Source organism: Canis lupus, chromosome 12 (assembly GCF_011100685.1).
Source record: "Canis lupus familiaris isolate Mischka breed German Shepherd chromosome 12, alternate assembly UU_Cfam_GSD_1.0, whole genome shotgun sequence".
NCBI lineage: Eukaryota > Metazoa > Chordata > Mammalia > Carnivora > Canidae > Canis > Canis lupus.
In genome coordinates this window covers 61,434,707-61,455,264 of record NC_049233.1, presented here as the reverse complement: position 1 = coordinate 61,455,264, position 20,558 = coordinate 61,434,707, and the positions used below count along the sequence as shown (strand labels likewise).

At 34.4% G+C, this 20,558-nt stretch overlaps 2 long non-coding RNA genes across 2 annotated transcripts in view; one reads left to right on the top strand and one right to left on the bottom strand.

The window, feature by feature from the left end:
- LOC111098184 overlaps positions 1–20,558 on the top strand; it is a 358,173-nt gene that overhangs the window by 243,021 nt on the left and 94,594 nt on the right. The gene's annotated exons all lie outside the window — the stretch shown is intronic.
- Positions 557–9,768, bottom strand: LOC119876852. The gene is made up of 3 exons (XR_005367477.1): positions 9,707–9,768; positions 5,333–5,400; positions 557–951 (listed from the first exon to the last, which is right to left on the bottom strand). It is a non-coding gene; the product is annotated as an uncharacterized LOC119876852 (long non-coding RNA).

Sequence of the window (20,558 nt, the reverse complement as noted above, 5' to 3'; positions counted from 1 at the left end):
GCACAGAAGCTCGAGGGTACCCACAAATGGTATAATGTTCTTGTTTCGATCAACTGTGGTTCGTGGGATTTCTGATGCTGCTTTAGTAGCAGTTTTTTTTTCAGATTATAGGAATAATTTTCAAAATTGTATACATTAAGGGAACTTTCTATAGTATGGTCCCTTTGGTCTATTCATTGCACATCATTATAAAACACTGTGATAAAATAGAATGGCTGTCAGGCTGGTCCACCGGGCTCATGGGCTCTGCAGAGCCCTGCTAACTGCCACTGTGGCAGGGAAGGGCCAGAGGTAGAGAGAGTGAAGCTGTGTGAGTATCTTTTCTATAAACCCCAGAAGCATCACCTTCAACCAGAGCTGTTCCATCATAAAATGGAATACATTTAGCTTCTCTTTAAACTTTGTTCAAAGAATGTTTCCATGGCCAAATCTAATGAATTGCACAGAAACTTTGGCATCAGACACACCTGGGATTTAGCTTTAGGTCTCCTACTTTCTCGCAGCCTCCTCCAAATTAGTTTTTGTCCTATATTTATCCATAAGACAGGGCTGTGATTCCAAATGTCAAGGCTGTAAGACAAAGGCCTAATACATACAAATGATAACAATGATTACTTTTACTTATAAACCGATGAGATGGATAACATTATCTTCATTGTATAAATAAAGAAACCATGGCTTTAAGATAATATATAAATGCTGAAGATGACTCAGCTGGTCATGAATAGACTGAAGAGATTCTGATCTGATTCAAAAGTCCATACTCTGAAACAAGATGGTACTTTACATAACACAGAAAGTGCCAAGCCAATAGTAAGTAATAAGAAGGATCTTAACAGAATTTCTGTCACATAATACATTTGTAATTAAGTTTCTTCCTTACATTTTTAAGCTGGGTTAAACTTCAGAGATTTTTGATAGTTGTGCTTTTGCTTGAAGTTTAAAATACATCTGTAATGGAGACAAAGTCAATACTGACATCTCTGTTTTTCAGGTAAACATACAGAAATTCATATGATTAAAAGGAGTAACTTGAACATGATTAGTAAGTGGCACCATTATTTGTGTATTTGCATTTTCTCTATATTGAAGTTATTTATGAAAGACAAATTTTATATTCCACTCAGGACACAGAAGAGCAATATTATAAAATAGTTCAAAACATTCTTATTTAATACCACTTAGTAATAGTATTAACCTGAGAAAGTCCTACTCCATCTTTTCATTTTCCTTTAGCTTTTAAAAACATTTTCTTTAAAAATAGTTCCATAAAAGAAAGAATGAAACATATAGAGTATATTTCTGTCTCTAAACTGGAATGTTAGTTCTTTAAAAGAAAAAGTTGAGGGGGATCCCTGGGTGGCTTAGCAGTTGGGAGCCTGCCTTCGGCCCGGGGTGTGATCCTGGAGACCCGGGATCAAGTCCCACGTCAGGCTCCCTGCATGTAGCCTGCTTCTCCCTCTGCCTGTGTCTCTGCCTCTCTCTCTCTGTGTCTCTCTGTGTCATGAATAAATAAATAAAATCTTTAAAAGAAAAAAAAAGAAAAAATTGAGATTGAACACTGATTTTCTGTGAAAGTTTAAGACTCTAATAGATGAAACTGCCCTTTATTGTCTGTGGCTATATATGCTTCAGATAGTTTCTTTCTTACATAATTCATGTTTACTATTGAGATCCCTCAGTAGGCTAACAAACAATTTGGCTTCTCAGTATATACTGTGTAGTGGCTTCTGTACATTTGGTGACTAATGACAATAAAAATACTAACCTGTTTTTAAGGCATAAATTGTCACTCAAATGTTCACAAGTGAAAATTTGAAATATGACAAAAGAAATCAAAAGGAAAGCTACCTAATGTAACAGATACACTTATTAAAATAAGGAAAGTTTTCTAACATTAGATATTACATAATTGATTCCCTAGTCCCGATTTGCAATAAGAAATAGTTTTATATTGAGCTTTTCGGTAATATGCTTTACTTGTTCATTGACAAAATATCAAACTGATTAAAAAGAGTAGAACTTCTGCAGAGACTACATTGAACTGTGGATTCCTTTGTTGTGTGAAAATTTAGGCTGGTGGTAATAATGTCCATCATATTGATATGTACTACAAACAGATGGTTTGGTGGTTATCAAACATATCTGCTTTGTTTTGGCATTCTGTCTCCTTCAAGAGCTATTTATTGACTCATATATTCAACTACTATAAACATAATGCCTTATTTAGAAAATGTATTATGACAGAATAAAAATAAGAGCACTAGTCAAAGACATAGCTTGCAAGAGCTTGATCATATAATTCAGCATATAAACACATTGACATGTCTATATTAAATAAGGAAAAGTTAGGTAATCTCATTTTATTTATTATATTGTAAATTATATAAATAGATTTAATCAGGTGTCCTTAAGTTTTCAAGCAATATATAAATTATAGGGCACCTACCATGACATTTCATTCTCACACATATCTATATGATGTCTCTTTCATCCTATGGTGATTCACAAGGGAAAATGTTTTAGAGATCACTTTAATGTCATGAAGGAGCTTTGTTATATTTTGAAGTTAACAGTGTTATTTTAGTTTTTCTTTCTTTCTTTCTTTCTTTTTTAATTTTTTGGTGTTTCATATTAAAAGCTTTAGCCATTCTTATATATGCATGCATTCTTATATATGCATGACAAGAGAGAGATTTTTAGCTGAGACATTTGTAAGCCTTGTAGGTAAAAACCCAGAATGGTTTGGTTTGTTCCCTTGAATGCTCCATGAGAGTCCAATGGTGAGAGAGAAGTTGGGCCATGGCATCCTGGAATCAACAGTGAATGAGATTTAGGGACAACAGTACACCAGCCCCAGCCAAAAGAGGTTCTTCCAACCTAAAGGTTCTATACAAATAAGATTTTGTACTGTCCTCTTAATGATAGATTAATTTCTACTTACTAACAAGTAGTTCTGTGAGGATATAATTCCATCTGCATGAATTATGACATTTCTGCCATTTAACTATCACCTCTGCTTTTTCAGTCATTAGGGAAGAAAGTAATTAATAACAGCTGTTATAAATAGTTCATATCTACTCTTTGGTTTGTCAAGATTTTTGTTTGTTTTAAGTTCTGGAAAAGTAGCAAATACAGAGTATCTCATTTCTTCTGCTACAATTTCACCTTAAAGATGCCTCACAGCCTGCTTTGTGTACTGTATTTGATAGAGTAGTGTTTTTCACATTGAAGCTTACACAAATAGTTGTGTTTCCTGAAAAGTCTGTCCGTGTCAAACATTTATCAACTTAAAAGAGAGTTAAGTAATGGCATATCCATGTGACATATATGAAATATGATTATGATAATCAATTATGTAGCATTAACTCTATATATTTATTACTTTTGCCATTCCACATCTCAAAACAATCTCCTTAAACATTAAAAAAAATAACTATTTAAATTTAAACTTCCAAAGAAGTGGCCAAAAATAATATAGAACTCTTGTATACTTTTCATCAGTGGCACAAGAAATTAGATGCTCAGGGGACGCCCGGGTGGCTCTGTGGTTAAGCGTCTGCCTTTGGTTTAGGTCATGATCCTGGAGTCCCCGGATCGAGTCCTGCATCGGGCTTCCTGCATGGAGCCTGCTTCTCTCTCTGGCTGTGTCTCTGCCTCTCTCTCTGTGTATCTCTCATGAATAAATAAATAAAATCTTAAAAAAAAGAAATTAGAATCTCAGTAAACATACTAAAATGGAAAATAAAAATCAGTTAATACAATGAAATATGTTTTGTTAATGTATTTTCAGGTCATTTCCTTGGACTCCATTTGTGTGTAACATTGCTTTGTGTAATTTATCTCTAAATTACAGAGGTTGATCAGTGTTTTCCAAGTTAATGATTGAAATATAAAACTAATTTGAAAATGGTTACAAAAAATCTGTAGGTAAGAAGAACTTTATAGATGCTTATAGTAAACACATTGTCATGTTGATGTGTAATGTGAATTCTTCAGGCAAGGAGAAATACAGTAAACACTCTCAGTGTTCCTCCAATGCACTATAAGATTTGCTTACATTTTGGTGTCTGTCAGCTTGACTTCTGGTGGTCAACATTTACATCAGGGTCAGAATGTCACCCTGGGTTACCAGATTATGCTTTGTCCATCAGCACACCTGGTTAGAATTGGCTAGAATTTAACGTTTCTTTGGAGGCAACTCTATGTAGACATAGCTGACGTGGCTTATTATTTTGAAAAAGCTGTTAAAGACTGAATCCTTGTTCCATTCCAGTAAAATGGACCTGAGAGTAGATGGGGAACAATTGGATCTGGATCCTGGTTCGAACTGCAATTTACTATGTTGATGAAAAACCACCTGAATTTTCAATGCAGGGTCTATAAGTTGGTGTTATCACTGTCATTGTGGTTGTGACACTAGCAGTTACTGCTGGAGTTGTTGTGCTGGTTATTTCCAGAAAGAACAGAATGGCAAAGTATGAGAAGGCTGAGATAAAGGATATAGGTGAGATGCATAGGGAACTCAATGCATAATGACTAGAATTTGAGGAGTAGCTACAAAACAGAAAATTATATTACAAATGTATGAGCATGGGGACAAAGAGATCTTTGAGGTCTATTATTTTGTTAGTTAACATCTTCTCTTTGTAATAGTGAAACCTATACTCTGTATATGAGTAGCTTCAAATTGACTTTACCAATCTTAAAATTTGACCACAGTGTCCTATTTTGCAGATCTGATATAAACCCCAGAACTTGGACTGCATAGTTAAAATTATTTATGAGGTGTGTGCCTTAAATAGGCTTCCACAGTAGAGTTTGAATGACTACTGCCTCATCCATTTGTGATTGAGAGCTGCCTTTCTATTTACTTTGTGTCTTGTACATATAAACATATTTTTGCAACCTGTGAAATAAAACATTTTAAAACTGAAAAAAATTATTATTGGCTGATAAATCTAAAGTTGTACTTACTCCAGTTCCCTTGCCCCTATATAATTTTGAAGCATGCATTTTATACCATTTCCAAGATTTTTCTCTGAGACTTTAAGCTTTAGTCACTCACTGCAATAGCGGTTTTTTTTTTTTAATTTTTATTTATTTATTTATGATAGTCACACAGAGAGAGAGAGGCAGAGACACAGGCAGAGGGAGAAGCAGGCCCCATGCACCAGGAGCCCGATGTGGGATTCCATCCCGGGTCTCCAGGATCGCGCCCTGGGCCAAAGGCAGGCGCCAAACCGCTGCGCCACCCCGGGATCCCTGCAATAGCGGTTTTAATGCTCCCCTTTTTGGCCTGTACTTTTTTTTTTATCACTGACTATCTTACCTTTTTCACTGTTTCTCTGCACCCCATAGTCATGACATGTGCTTAATCCTTCTCTCAGGGTCTTCTGTCTGGGGGAATCAGTTAAGATAATACAGAACAGTAATAATTATTTAAAAATATATGTTACAGTCCCATGACATTTTGTCCTGGGTTAAAACAGTTGACTTTCTGGATTTTGGTGTGATATGCACTTTTCCAAGCAATGGATATTTCCGTGAGAATTCTCTTTCACTTATCTGAGTCCATTCTTTTTGAAATTCTCTGATAAAATTATGAAATATCAAATCCAGTGAGTTACAGCTGTTAATACTTTCTAATTTGGTAGAAGTCTACATACAGTAAGAAAAAGTTCTGATGGATATGAAATTGAAGTATAGTTTAAGTTATTTGTTACCTAACTAGAGATCCATTGGCGAGTTTATCAGCTAATGATATGAAATGATTATAGCTACTAACTTACAGTCATGTCATGTTCTATTTGTGTGAGATAAAAACTATGATAAATCTCTTTCTTTATAAAGTTACCTAAAATATTAATTTTGCCAATGAGCTTATGCTCATTAAATAGATGTCAAGTGCCAAAACTAGTGAGCAAAATAGATTAGGGTACTGGTGAAGTGCTTTTGACCATAATTGTCAAATAATGGAAACAACAGCTCTAGCTATTAGGAGTTTACAATCCTTCACATAGGAAAAGGGGCTAGTTATCAGTTGTAATAGGAATTTTGAAAAGAGCATTTATGAGTAGTCTTTATTTAGCCCCTTGTCCAATCCTATAATTCCTATAATTCCTTTCCTTTTTGAGGGTTAATTTTGTTTGGAGAAGCAAACACATCTCGTGGGGAAGTTAATCACTAATATCAACGTCATTAGTGGTGTAGGAATTTCCCTTCCATTGTCACTCATGAGTATCTTTAAATGTATGTTTTCACTCCCTTCATATTCTCATTGCACATACTTTTCAGGGTACATACAAATGCCATGTTTGGTATAAAAGAAAGTATGAAGTGGTTATCTATCTTTCTGCCTATTTATCATCTCCATATATCCCTTTTTTGTCACCAATAAGTGAGAATTAGACTCTCTTTTTCAATATTAGCACACAAAAAAATCTCCTTGGCTTCTCACAAACCCAAGGCCTTCAAAATGATTAATAAATAGATTAAAATCATGTAAAATAAATTTAAAAAATTCATACTCCCTGGGCCTTGTACAGTCATACTGTCAGCAGGCAGTATGGACTTAACAGCCATCTCATTATAGTGTATTCTTATGGATTGTCAAAAATAGGAAGAATGATTTTATGAAGAGTTTTTTTTTTCACATTCTTTATTTAACATTTTATCTTTGTAAACAGGATATATTCTTAGTAGTTGATAAATGAGTCACTGAGATTTTTAAAATTCTACTGTCACACTCTCCTGAACGGCTATTGCTTAATTTATGGTAACCTGCCATTCCTTATCTAACAGCTTTGCATTCAGTGTTTCACTTAATGGACTCCATTTAGCTCAGGAAATTTATGTTTCACATTATCATGGGCTTTGTTTCCCTGGTAAAACCAACATCAAATATCATAAAAGAGAGGGAGAAGAAACAAAATTCAAAAGGCAAATGTACTTGCAGTCCTAAAAAAGATAACTTGTTTTATTTTTCATCCCATAATGAATAAAATGGCTAATATTGTCTTAACTTGGAGGTGACCTTACTATACTTTAAATAATGAAAGGAAATGATTTATGATGATGCATTTTATGCTATTACATTTGGACATGTATAAATGATGTGCAGAGTTTGTATAATGCATCAATTTACCTATGTTATCTGAAGGTACAGTACCTTTCTCTTTTTGGCCGAGTATGTACTTCTGTGTATAAAAAATTATCTTAAGCCATACTCAGAACAAAATGTCCTCAATTTCCATTATAATATAAATATAATCTGAAAAGCATATATTCAATTTTATTAAGTAAAGCTTCTGATACATTGCTATGCTTCATATAAATATATAATAAACAAAAAGCAAGGATCTGTCTCAATGAGACATTTTCATAAATTGATTATCTACATGCTAATCTCATTTTTATATTCATATTATTTCATATTACTCATTTTTAGAAGTTCAATTCAAAATTTTACTTCAAGGATGTCTCCTCAATAAAGTTTAAACAAAATGTTTTAAAAATCCAGATTATTTCTTATATGGCTAGAATAATGATGATATACATCAGCATATATTATTGTGGCATATATTACACCTGGGTTTATATTTAAATTAGACAGGATTTAATATGATATACAGACAGCTGGGAATAGTCATACCCATAAGAATCAGGTGGCTTTCCTGTGTTATGGTATAGGATAAAAAGATAGTTACCTAGGGACATTGAGAGACAGTGAGGATCACCAAGCCAGAAGAGGGAGTAAAAGGGTTTAAATCTTCTCACCACAAAAAAGTAATAGTAAGTGTGTGATGTGGTGGAGGTGTTAGTTAAAGCTGTGGTCAAAATCATTGTGCAATATGTAACAAATAAAAGTTGTATACTTTAAGCTTAAACAATGTTAATATGTCAATTATATCCCATTTAGGCTAGAAGAAAAGGAAAGAAAAAGAAAAACAAAAGAATACTATAATGACTCAATATCTTTATTGCTGATAGTCAGTAATGAAGGGCTAATTAAAAGTCTACTTCCGTTCCAGCAAAATTGATTGAGTTGGTAGATTAAGAAATTATGATAATTTTGAAAGCAGAGATCTTCTGTACATCTATGGATTTAGGTTTTACTGACTTACTTTAAGGATATGAATTTTTTTAAAGATTTTTATTTTTTTTATTTATGAGAGAGAGAGAGAGAGAGAGAGAGGGATTGGAGACACAGGCAGAGGGAAAAGCAGGCTCCATGCAGGGAGCCTGATGTGGGACTGGATCCCTGGTCTCCAGGATCACACCCTGGGCTCTAGGCTGCGCTAAACCTCTGAGCCACCTGGGCTGCCCACGGATATGAATTTAAGAGCTCTGAAAATGTGTTATTTCAGTTTTGGGACACAAGATTTATTTTTTTTTCTCAGAAATCATTGTTTTGTTTACTTTCATGCTATGTTTGTTTACTTTCATGCTATCTGGATGATGTGTTGCATGTGTGACATTTTTGGTTGAAAGGAAATATTCAGACTTAGAAAAGTAGCAAATTTCATGTAATTGTGACTATTGTCACCTAGTTTTAAGTGTGAATATAATTAGTTTTAGTTTCTTAAGTTTCTTTAATCTCTTAAAACCTTAATTATTAAGGTCTGTTGGTTAAGTTACCCTGGAGAAATGATTACTTGGTTTTCCAATTAGATGAGTGTTAACATCCTTATCCATAGTATTGGTTAGCTGATTCTTGTTACGTGGAAAAAAAAAAAAGGACTTTATATCATTATCTGATTATTCAAATAAGAATGACAAAATTATGGGGTTCCTGGGTGGCTCAGTTGGTTAAGCCTCTGACCTAGGCTCAGGTCATGATCCCAGGGTCCTGGGATGGAGCCTCGCATCAGGCTCTGCACTTGGTGGGGAGTCTGCTTGTTCTTCTGCCCCTCCATTACCCTCCCACCTCCTCCCATGCTCTCTCTCTCTCTCTCTCTCTCTCAAATTAATAGATAATTTTTTTTAAAAAAAAGGAGAATGGCAAAATTAGTACTATCTGCTTTGGGGTTTCAACTGAATACATCTGGAATTTTAGATTACAACTTGAAAATATCTGAATTAACTTTCTATTGAAACAATTCATTTTGGAATACTTTATAGCAATTATATTTATGAATTTTAAGTTTTTGTTTTTTTAATAAATCTTAAAATGAAGAGGCTCTGCTTATACCTTAATAAATCTAAGATAGAAGATCGTCTTCTTGGGCAGCCCCAGTGGCTCAGTGGTTTAGCGTGGCCTTCTGCCCAGGGCCCCATCCTGGAGACCCAAGATCTAGTCCCACATCGGGCTCCCTGCACAGAGCCTGCTTCTCCCTCTGCCTGTGTCTCTCTCTCTCTGTGTCTCTCATGAATAAATAAATAAAATCTTTAAAAAAGAAAAAAAAAAGGGGGGGGTTTACACAGACTATGGAAGAAAGATCCCAAAAGACAGAATCAGGAGACATGGAAAACTCTGCTAAAGCACAGATAAGCCTTAAACAGGGAATTAGGAACATTATTCTTGTTGGATTTTTGGAACTGCTATGGATTAGTGACTAGTGAATTACAAATACAAGTGTATTATGGACTGAATTCTGTCCCCATAAAACTCCTATCTTGAAACCCTAATCCTTTATCTGACTATACTTGGAGATAGGGTCTTAAGGAGGTAATTAAAGTCAAATAAGGGCCTTAAAGATGAGACCTTGGGATCCCTGGGTGGCGCAGCGGTTTGGCACCTGCCTTTGGCCCAGGGCGCGATCCTGGAGACCCGGGATCGAATCCCACGTCGGGCTCCCAGTGCATGGAGCCTGCTTCTCCCTCTGCCTGTGTCTCTGCCTCTCTCTCTCTCACTGTGTGCCTATCATAAAAAAAAATAAAAATAAAAAAAAAATAAAAAAAGATGAGACCTTAATCCTATAGAACTGATGTCCTTGTCAGATGAATAAGAGACACCAAAGGTGTGTATGCACATAAAAAGGGCCATGTGAGGACATGGAGAGAAGGTGGCCATCTTATACGCCAGGAAGAGAGGCCTCACCAAAACCAACACTTCTGGCACCTTGATCTTGGATTTCCAGCCTCCCATAATGTGAGAAAATAAATTTTTGTTGCTTTAGTCATCCCAATCTATGGCATTCTGTTATGGCAGCCCAGGCCATCTAATACGGAATATCTATGGTTATTCTATGCTTGTCATACCATTGCATGTTGGCTGTAAGACTAGTACATATCTTGTCTTTTTACTTTACTGGAGGAACTACCATTGATGAGTCTCTTCCACTTTTTGACGTGGTAGAGGTCATGAAGTATCTTCACTTTGGGCACATACTTTTAGAGCTCACATTGTGAAGAGTTGAGATTTTGATGGTTTTAGAGGAAAGAAGGAGTGTATTTTGAATATAGAAATGATATGAATTGTGGCCAACAAGTAGGCTATGGCAATATGTGTTTTTCATTGATAATAAAAACAGATTCTCTGATGACACATGCTTTTTTTTACAATGTGACCTTTGTAGTTTTCCTATCAACATGTAGATTTATGTCCTGTCTTCTTAAATCTGAATAGCCTTGTTACTTATTTATAACCAAGAGAATGTAGAATAAATATTGCTGTTTTTTGAGGCTAGGTTGTAAAGGTGATGTAGTTTTCACCTTGTTTGTAGGCACACTTTTTTTTTTTTTTTTTTTTTGGAGCCCAAGCTGTCATGCAAACAAACAAACAAAAATAAAAACAAACAAGCAAACAAACAAACAAACAAACAAACAAAAAAACAAAACCAGTGCAATTATCTTGGCCCCAGACCACAGATACAAGGTGTTCTTTTACCTAGGATACCATTCCATAGTTTGAGTGACCATAAAACAATCTACCACAAAAGCTAGTAGCTTAAAATACCAGTAGTAGGAAGAGAGATTTTTGTACAATATGAAAAAACAAAGACAAGACAAAACTGCTGGTATGTAGTTATAATGAAAAAAAGTAATATGGTTTTAAGTGTGGATATGTGGGTGACTGAGACAATTATAATTTTATTAATAGATATAGAGAAATTGTTGTAGGAGAATATGATTCTAGATCATTGAATTTCAGATGATGTAAGGAGATGTAGAGGTTAATGCTTGATAGTTCTTAAGTTTAGGACAAAAGTATGAAAAAGAAATAGAGACTAAATCTGAAAATTAGTGAATCATCTGTCAGAGTAATTAAAGAAGCCATAGAGTGGCTTCTTGAGTTTTTGCTGAGGGAAAATGCATGGAAAGAGAAGAGAGGAAAGTATATTTATAGAATGATAAGAGAAGGGCAAGCTATAGAAAATTGGAAAACGGGGATCCCTGGGTGGCGCAGCGGTTTGGCGCCTGCCTTTGGCCCAGGGCGCGATCCTGGAGACCCGGGAACGAATCCCACATCGGGCTCCCGGTGCATGGAGCCTGCTTCTCCCTCTGCCTGTGTCTCTGCCTCTCTCTCTTTCTCTCTGTATGACTATCATAAATAAATAAAAAATTAAAAAAAAAACATTTAAAAAAATAAAAAAAAAAGAAAATTGGAAAACAAGGGAATTCACAAATTCTTTTAAAAATAAGAGAATAAAGAGTTGTAAGTAAAGATGAGTGATCACCAGGGTCAAATAATATGTAAAGAACACTTTTATTTATTTTTTTCAGACTGTTACAAGGTAGAAATACATTATGTATTTCTTCAAACACATAGGAGTCTGATAATAATGCAAGGAGAAGTAAATGATATGTTTTTGTGGCTTAGTGCAACCAACATAATAATATTTATGTGCTGGTCATTTTTATAGATACCGATGTTAAAAGACATAAAAGATCCTATCTTGCCTCTGAGGGATGGACATTAATGGACATTAGTGGGAGAGACAGATACATGAATAAACAAATCCAATAAACTCCCTAGGTGAGACAGAACAGGAAGATACTCCAGCGATAGAATTCAGGAGAGACTGAGACCTGAGTTCGTTAAAGGCATGTTATTCCTGGGAAATTGCCCATCAGCTCAACAGGTCTCACTAAATATTTGGGGTTATAACAGCGTGCAGCCAGTTGAGAAGGTAGGCACGTGGCCAAGAGTTTTCTAAACATTTCAAATAAATCAGGAAGATAAACATGCCTCTGAGAGTGGCACAGGGAGATTCTGAAGGCCCCGTAGTGATTCTTGCCTGAAGTGAGACAATTTCTATTTTAACCTCTCCGTAGAGATTTGTAGGCAAAGGAAGATTGCATCCTAATCAGATAAACAACTATGCTTCCCTCTCTGTGTGGGCGCCTGTGGGTAAATGAGTAAAAACCTTTACCCTCATTAAAGAAACTTTGCATGAGTCTCTGGTGTGCATGTGTCTCTTGGTGTTTTGCATCAATCACTCAACCTTAGCCTCTTAAAAAACTTGCTGCTAACAGAGAAGGGAAATTCTATTGAGCCAGATGTCAGGATAAGTTTTATCAAAAAAGTGACTTGCCTTGGATCTTGATAGGTAAATAAATAGCTGTGTTCCCTGTGAATGCTGGTAGCTATTTTTGGTCACAGTGTGATGTTTGCCTCAAAATTCCGAGACATCAATAACTTGGAATTTGGCATTTCTGTGGCCTGAAAAATGTCCAGTTTCCCTGGAGCATAGGCAGAAATGACAAGGGGGACATACTAAACTTCTTTCCATGAAAGGATTTTGACCCAGGAGATCTTCGCAGTGATGTGATTGCGTGGGGATCCTGAATTCCGCTAGAAATTCCTTTGCAGTCTCGAAGATTGAGCACTCACCTCCAAGTTGACCATCAACATATATTAGAAGAACAGTGTTATAAGTACTGAAGATTCAGGCTAACCAAATGTGATAATTTAAATATTTCCCCTAATAATGTTTCACAATAGATTAGAGAATTATAATTAATAAATGTGCTTTAGTTCCTCTTAGGGAAAAAAAGCTAGACTGAACATTGTCTGCTTTAGATATCCTCTGATTTCTTTAATTGCATCCAGTTATTTAAGATTGTTTTTGTAACTTAATAAAAACACATATCTTTGCTTTTTAAAAACAACCCTGGATTTTGATTCTTATACATGGTTAGGCATGTGCTTGATTTTTTTTTCCTCCTGAAGCATACAAACTAAAAGTACTCATGAATGGTATATAAATACTGGGTGAAAACTATCTTGGTGAAAGGTTATAAAGTATTATTGGGAAAACTCAATCTACCTAAAAATATAATGAAAGGAGAGATGTATTTTTAAAAATAAGGTATTTTCTGTCTTAACTGAGTTAGGAGACAATACCTTGTAGGCAAATTACTTCCTGTTACAAACACTTAAAATCTTTCCTTTGCATGAGGTTTTCTTTTGCTTATTGCTTTGTTTTAAGTTAATTTAGTATTTGATTCCTTGACGGTGAAATCATACAATCTGCGCTGAAAATGATAATCAAGACTGTTTTACTATTCACCGAAGATATCTCTAATGTTCCTAGGTTAATGGTATGCAGTATGTTGTGCTTTATTATTCTACATAAAAGTTAAAGAAAAACAGCTTAGCCTAAGTGTAGGAATTTATTGATATAGAATATATATTCTTTTGGGAAAGAAAAGTATTTACTAAGAAAACTGAATAGTAAGCTAAGAATCAGAGAAATTAAACACTGAAAACATCACCTATTCTAATATTTCTCCCAATGTAGAAATTCCTTCTTCATGTCAAGAAGACAATATCCTTTTCAGGCCCAAATTCTTCTAGTTATGGTAAACCCTGTACTTTGTGTATCCACTCATCTGTTTTTGTTCAATGATTTATGTAGGGCTTCATCCAAATGAACTAAACTCTGCCTCCCTATAACTTCCAGTCATTGATCCTGTTCTTTGGAGACACATAAATTAAGACTAACTTCCTTTTTAAATGATCATGGCATAGAGAATATATGTTTTATTCTGATGAATATTTTTGGTCAAGTTCAACTGTATTTCCCTTTCCATAAGCGGTTATATGTATTATTGTTTATCATCCAATATTTTAGGAAGTACTTTTTTCCTTTCCTTCTCTTTCTTTTTTAATGTTATGTGTTCTGTGTTTTATCATTTACTGTCCCACTTGTGTTTTAATTATAAGTTTGGTTCAAGTTTTTTGTATGCATGAGAAGTGAAAATAATTCTACACACATAGATGTCCGTCAACCTAACTGTACACACATATATCAGAATATCTTTGCTTTTGTGTAATTTCTCACTGTTTCAATCATCCTACAAGTGCTACCTTTCAAACCATGGGCAACTCTGGTTACCTTTCTAGGGATATGTCCTTTCATGGAAGCTGTATTGTAAGGTGGGACAAAAGGAGGTGATAAGGTGATAAGAAGGAAAAAAAAAAAAACTTTACTATAAATAAATAAGGAATTTTTAGGTGTCACTAGGTCTGTGTAATGAATTAATCATTTATATATCCATCCTGTCCAAATGGTTTTCCTACTTTCACCTCAAATTACCTTTGTACTTGCAAGAGAAAGGGCTGTTTAGAAAACAGGAACTAATATTAAATGTACTATTGTTAAAGGGACTGCACTTCACTCGTAGAGTCCAGTCTCTAGAAACCAAAGTATTTTCCTCCATAAGAAGGAAAGTCAGCATATGGGAATAGTGAAAAATTGAAATCTGATGGAGGTAGCATAGAGAAATTGTTGATGACCTGAGGCACCTGGGGCAAAAGGTAGATTAATCTTCTCTATGTAACAGCTATCCTGACTATGCTTAAGACAGTTCCCTTACTAGGGATTTCTAGAAAATCAAAATTGAATCTGTTAGATGTCTCAAAGAAACAATACGAAAATTAATTTAGCAGACCTAATATAAAACCTTTTATATGACCTTTTCTGGGATCCATTTACATAACACTAATGAATCATCCTGATTACAGATGTGATATATTAGCTGATATGTTTTCCTCCTTCTAGTACTGTGTGTGTGTGTGTGTGTGTGTGTGTGTGTGTATCTGTGTAAAACTATTTCACTAAATGTAATGTCTGACAGGAAACTCTCCTAAACTTCCTCATATATTTGGCTGCATATTTAAAACTTCTGCCTGGATATATTCAACCACAAATATTTACCATGGACCTAATAGGCAGGGCCCACTCTAGGTGCTAGGGATACGAAGGTGAACTGATATCACTAGTTCTCTACTAAAAACCTCACCTTCCAGGGGTGGAAGTAAGAATGTAGAACAGGCATCATATGACTGAAAAAAACCTGCAAGTTATAACCACTCCCATGATGAGAAAAAGAGACTGAGAAAATAGATTTTCATTAGTTGATCATGGGAGATCTTAAGAAAATGACATTTAAGCTGCAGCTGAAGAAACAGTTGGAACTAGTCATATAAAAAAAAGAGTACAGAACATATCCCTGACATATTTCTTCCTGTGCCCAAAATATTTAATGACGTTCAACGTGATTTCTGATAAGAGTGGTTGAGAGTGGGCAAAATGAGGTTTGTGAAAATATGCAGTGATAAGATCCTATAATGAGCCATATTAAGAAGTGTGATTTGATTTTAAGTATAAGTGCAATGAGAAGCCACTGAAAATGTTTAATTAGTAGAGAGTGATGTGACTTGATTGAGATTGGAGAAAGTTCATTTTATTACTGTCTAATACTGGACCAGAGGGGAGCAAATGTGGAGGTTGGGAGAGAGGTTATTTTGTGTAATGATCCATGCTTAAAGTCCTGCATGAAGTGGGCAAGCAGTAATGAAGAGAAAAAGGAGGTAGAACTTAAATTATACTTTAAAATAGAATCAGGACAAAAACACTATATTTAACATTGCTGACTTATGTAGATTTTCTTTCCAATGAGCCAAAACCCAAGCCACCATAATTTCCAACCATTGATTCTTTTCTCTGAAGACATATAAAGTAAGACTTCATCTCTCCCCTCCCTCCACTATCTGACATAAAACTGCGATACATTTATTTAAATTCCATGAGCAAAACATTACTGTTTATTCTGATGAATATATGATTAGATAATATGAGGACTTGTGGATAACAGTTGGATTTGGATTTCTTGGGGAGCCCAGGTGACTCAGCGGTTTAGCGCCTTCAGCCCAGGGCGTGATCCTGGAGACCCGGGATCGAGTCCCACATTAGGCTCCCTGCATGGAGCCTGCTTCTCCCTCTGCCTGTGTCTCTGCCTCTCTCTCAATCTCTCTCTCTCTCTCTGTGTCTCTTGTGAGTAGATAAATAAAATCTTTTAAAAAATAGATTTCTTGTTGGAATGGAGTGATAATATTTAACTTTCTGGGGAGACATGAAGTGGGAAACAGGTTGCTAAAAAAATGATTTCTGTTTTATATATGTTATACTTGTGATCTGAACTATGAGACACATCTGATTGGAGATAGCAAGTAGTCATTTGGATATTCAAGTTTTGAGTTCAGGGGAAAGGTTTTATTTGAGGATATGAATTTGGAAAGCATCTACATAAAGATAATATTTAAGTCTGAGAAGTGATGATATTGCTTAGTAAGAGTATATGGTGGGAGAGAAGAGTTCCTAGGGCCAGCCCCTGAGAAACCTAGCATTTTAAAGCAGAACAATAAAGGAAACTCAAAACATTATTTATAGCTATCTAATTTTTTGGGTTCCTATGGCTTTTATTTGTACAAAATCAGGTTATTTGAATACATATAAGCATCAAATTAACCCAAGTAATGGGTTTATTATTACTTAAAATAATAAAATGTGGTATATAGCTAAAAGCCAAAGCAGCATAATGCAACACTGTTATTATTAATAATATATGAATGTAGGAATAGAAAATCCAGAAATGAACCCACAACTATATGGTTAATTAATCTTCTACGAAGCAGGAAATATGCAATGGGAAAAAGAGAGTCCCTTCAACAAATGGTGTTGGGAAAACTGGACAGTGACATGCACAAGAATGAAACTGGACCACTTTCTTACACAATATACAAGAAGAAATTCAAAATGGTTGTATGACCTAAATGTGAGACAGGGAACCATCATAATCCTAGAGGAGAACACAGGCAGTAACCTCTTTGACATTGACCATAACAACTTCCTACTAGATATGTCTCTCGAGGCAGGGGAAACAAAAGCATAAATGAATTACTGGGACTTCATCAAAATAAAAAGCTTCTGCACAGAGAAGGAAACAATCAACAAAGCTAAAAGGCAACCTTTGGAATGGGAGAGGGTATTGGCAAATGACGTATCTGATAAGGGGTTAGTATCTAAAACATATAAAGAACTTATAAAACTCAAAATCCACAAACCAAATAATCCAGTTAAAAAATGGGCAGAAGATATGAATAGACATTTTTCCAAAGACATTAGATGATCATCAGGGAAATACAAATCAGAACTACAATGAGATATCACCTCACAGTTGTCAGAATGGCTAAAATCAACGTAGGAAACAACAGATGTTGGTGAGGATGCAGAGAAAGAGGAACCTTATCACATGATTGGTAGAAATTCAAACCAGTGCAGCCACTCTGGAAAACACAGAGGTTCATCAGAAAGTTAAAAATACAACTACTCTACAATCCAGTAATTGCACTATGTAGTTATTTACACAAAGCATACAAAAATACTGATTTGAAGGGATACATGCACTCCAATGTTTATAGAAGCGTTATCAACAATAGCCAAATTATGGAAAGAGCCCAAATGTCCATTAACTGATGACTGGATAAAGAAGATGCAGTACACACACACAATGGAATATTACTCAGCCATAAAAAAGAATAAAATCTTGCCATTTGCAAAGAGGTGGATGGAGCTGGAGAGGATTATGCTAAGTGAAATAGATCAGTCAGAGAAAGACAAATACCATATGATTTCACTCATGTAGAATTTAAGAAACACAACAAGGGATAAAAGGGGGAAAAAAGGGGATCCCTGGGTGGCGCAGCGGTTTGGCGCCTGCCTTTGGCCCAGGGCGCGATCCTGGAGATCCGGGATCGAATCCCATGTCAGGCTCCCGGTGCATGGAGCCTGCTTCTCCCTCTGCCTGTGTCTCTGCCTCTCTCTCTCTCACTGTGTGCCTATCATGAATAAATAAAAATTAAAAAAAAAAAAAAAAAAAAAAAAGGGGGGAAAAAAGAGGAGAAATGAACCAAGAAAGAGACTCTTAAGTATAGATAATAAACTGATAGTTACCAGAAGGGAGGTGGGTGGGGAAATCTGTAAAATAGGTGATGAGGAATAAGGAGGGCACTTCTGTGATGAGCACAAGGTGATGCATGAAAGTGTTGAATCAGTATATTGCACACTTGAAATTAATGTTACACGGATGTTAACTGACTGGAATTTAAACAAAAACTTAAAAAAAAAACTTGATGTAAGCTAAGTAAAAATTCAAACTGTAATTATTTTAGAGTACAACCTGTGATAGACTTCAGTTCTGTTTAAAAGTTTGTCATACTATGTGTTATTGAAACTGTATTTGTTAAATATGCATTTATTAACAGAAAATAGTTGGAATTTTATAATGTTTCAATTCAGACTAGAATATGAATGCCCTCTTGAAGGACTTTTGTAATATTAATTATTATTTTCAAGTAATATTATTTATTTATTCATTATTTGGAAATAATTTCAAATAATATTATCAATAAATATTTATATTTGAAAACAAAGTACATATTAACCTTTCTGAACAACATGGTTATTTTCATCAGGAACATAGCTGTGTGTGTTTTTGTATCAGCTTCTTTTATTTGCTTTGTTTTTTGCAATAATTAGTATTTCACAGAATCATAGATTATTTCTTTAATTTATTCTGTTGCATGGACTTAAAAAGATCCAAGTGAAAGCATTTCTTTAATTAGCACCAACTGTTTTTTAATCAACTTGAAAAATATATTTTTAATTCAAATTTCCTGAGTAAATGAAGCATTGTCCACCTCTTTTAGTATTATTTGAAGCTCCTAAAATGCTAAAATGTCACTACTAAAAGGAATATATAATGTACTCTGATGTATCACAGGAAAAAAAAAATCCTGCCTAGGATAAGCCTAAGAAATTGAGAATGGTTTACATTATCATATCTTAATAGATTAAAGGACCATTCCAGTATATGCTGGACAATGTTTTATTAAAAATTTATATCTAGTGATAAATACTTCTAATATGCTAATTATTAAAAAAATGTCCTTGTCTTTATAACATGGAATCTAAAATGTCTATAGAAAAGATTATGTAATAGCAATATTTTATTTTGTATAGAGTATGCTTCTGAGAAAAAGTTTTAAAACAAGTAGAATTAATTTCAGAGTTATTTAAATGTAAATAGGGTTGAAATCATGTGTATTTTGAAATGCAGTTAATAATAAATGTTAATTTATGTTCTCCTTTTTATGATGTATTTGTGTCATGTTTAAATGATAACAGGATGTTAGAATTTGTGAATCCTATGAATTTAAGTCTAAAAAATTAAAAAAAAAAAAGGAATTTAAGTCTAAACCCAAAAATGGGGATCCCTGGGTGGCGCAGCGGTTTGGCGCCTGCCTTTGGCCCAGGGCGCGATACTGGAGACCCGGGATCGAATCCCACATCAGGCTCCTGGTGCATGGAACCTGCTTCTCCCTCTGCCTATGTCTCTGCCTCTCTCTCTCTCTCTGTGTGACTATCATAAATAAAAAAATTAAAAAAATAAATAAATAAAAATAAACCCAAAAATGTTATAAAATTAAATGGAAGCCATACAAAATATGTTCTTAATTTATCTAATATAAAATCAAGAAAGGTGATTTATACATCTTTTAATGACACATGTTATGTTTTATTTAATTATATTTTTATTCTTTAATTTTATTACCTCATCAATAAAACAATTGATTTGTAGCTAGACAATTCAATTAAAATCCTGTTTTATAGGTAATCATCAGAAATGAAAAACCTGTTATTTTACATAAAAGTTATCCTAATGTGCATTAGAAAGTGCATAATCTTAGAGACTTTGTTGCAAATAATGACATTTGAATTTCTCTACAACTGGTATTTATAAGATCATAGATTGAAGGAAAATATTGCTAATCATTAGAGCTTATGTCACTGTGGTGGGGTTAGAATTTTGAGCTTTCTTTTTCTTTATAAAATACTTTTCAATCGAAGTTTAAAGAGAAAATGTAGGGAACCATAACCACTATAGATATTCATGTGTAATGCTTAAAGGTAAAGTAGATTTAAATATTCTGTATCTTCTTTGACAAATTATTTTTATTAATGAATTATTAAGTACAGTTAAAATGAGCAGAGGAATAAATTCCTCTCTGTTGGACCTAGAATATTTCCTTTTTATTTAACTAGTCTTAATTTTAATTTCTCACATATTTCCAGAACTCTTAATTGTGGCGATATAGTCAGTTATATTTCAAATAAAGATGTGATTAAATGTACCATAAAGCATATGTCAAAAATCCCTAAACACAAAGAATGAGATGCATAAATAAAATTATCTTTTACTCTGACTAAAAGACACAGCAGTTCATTAATTATAACTATTATATTGATTAATTAATTTCTTGGAGA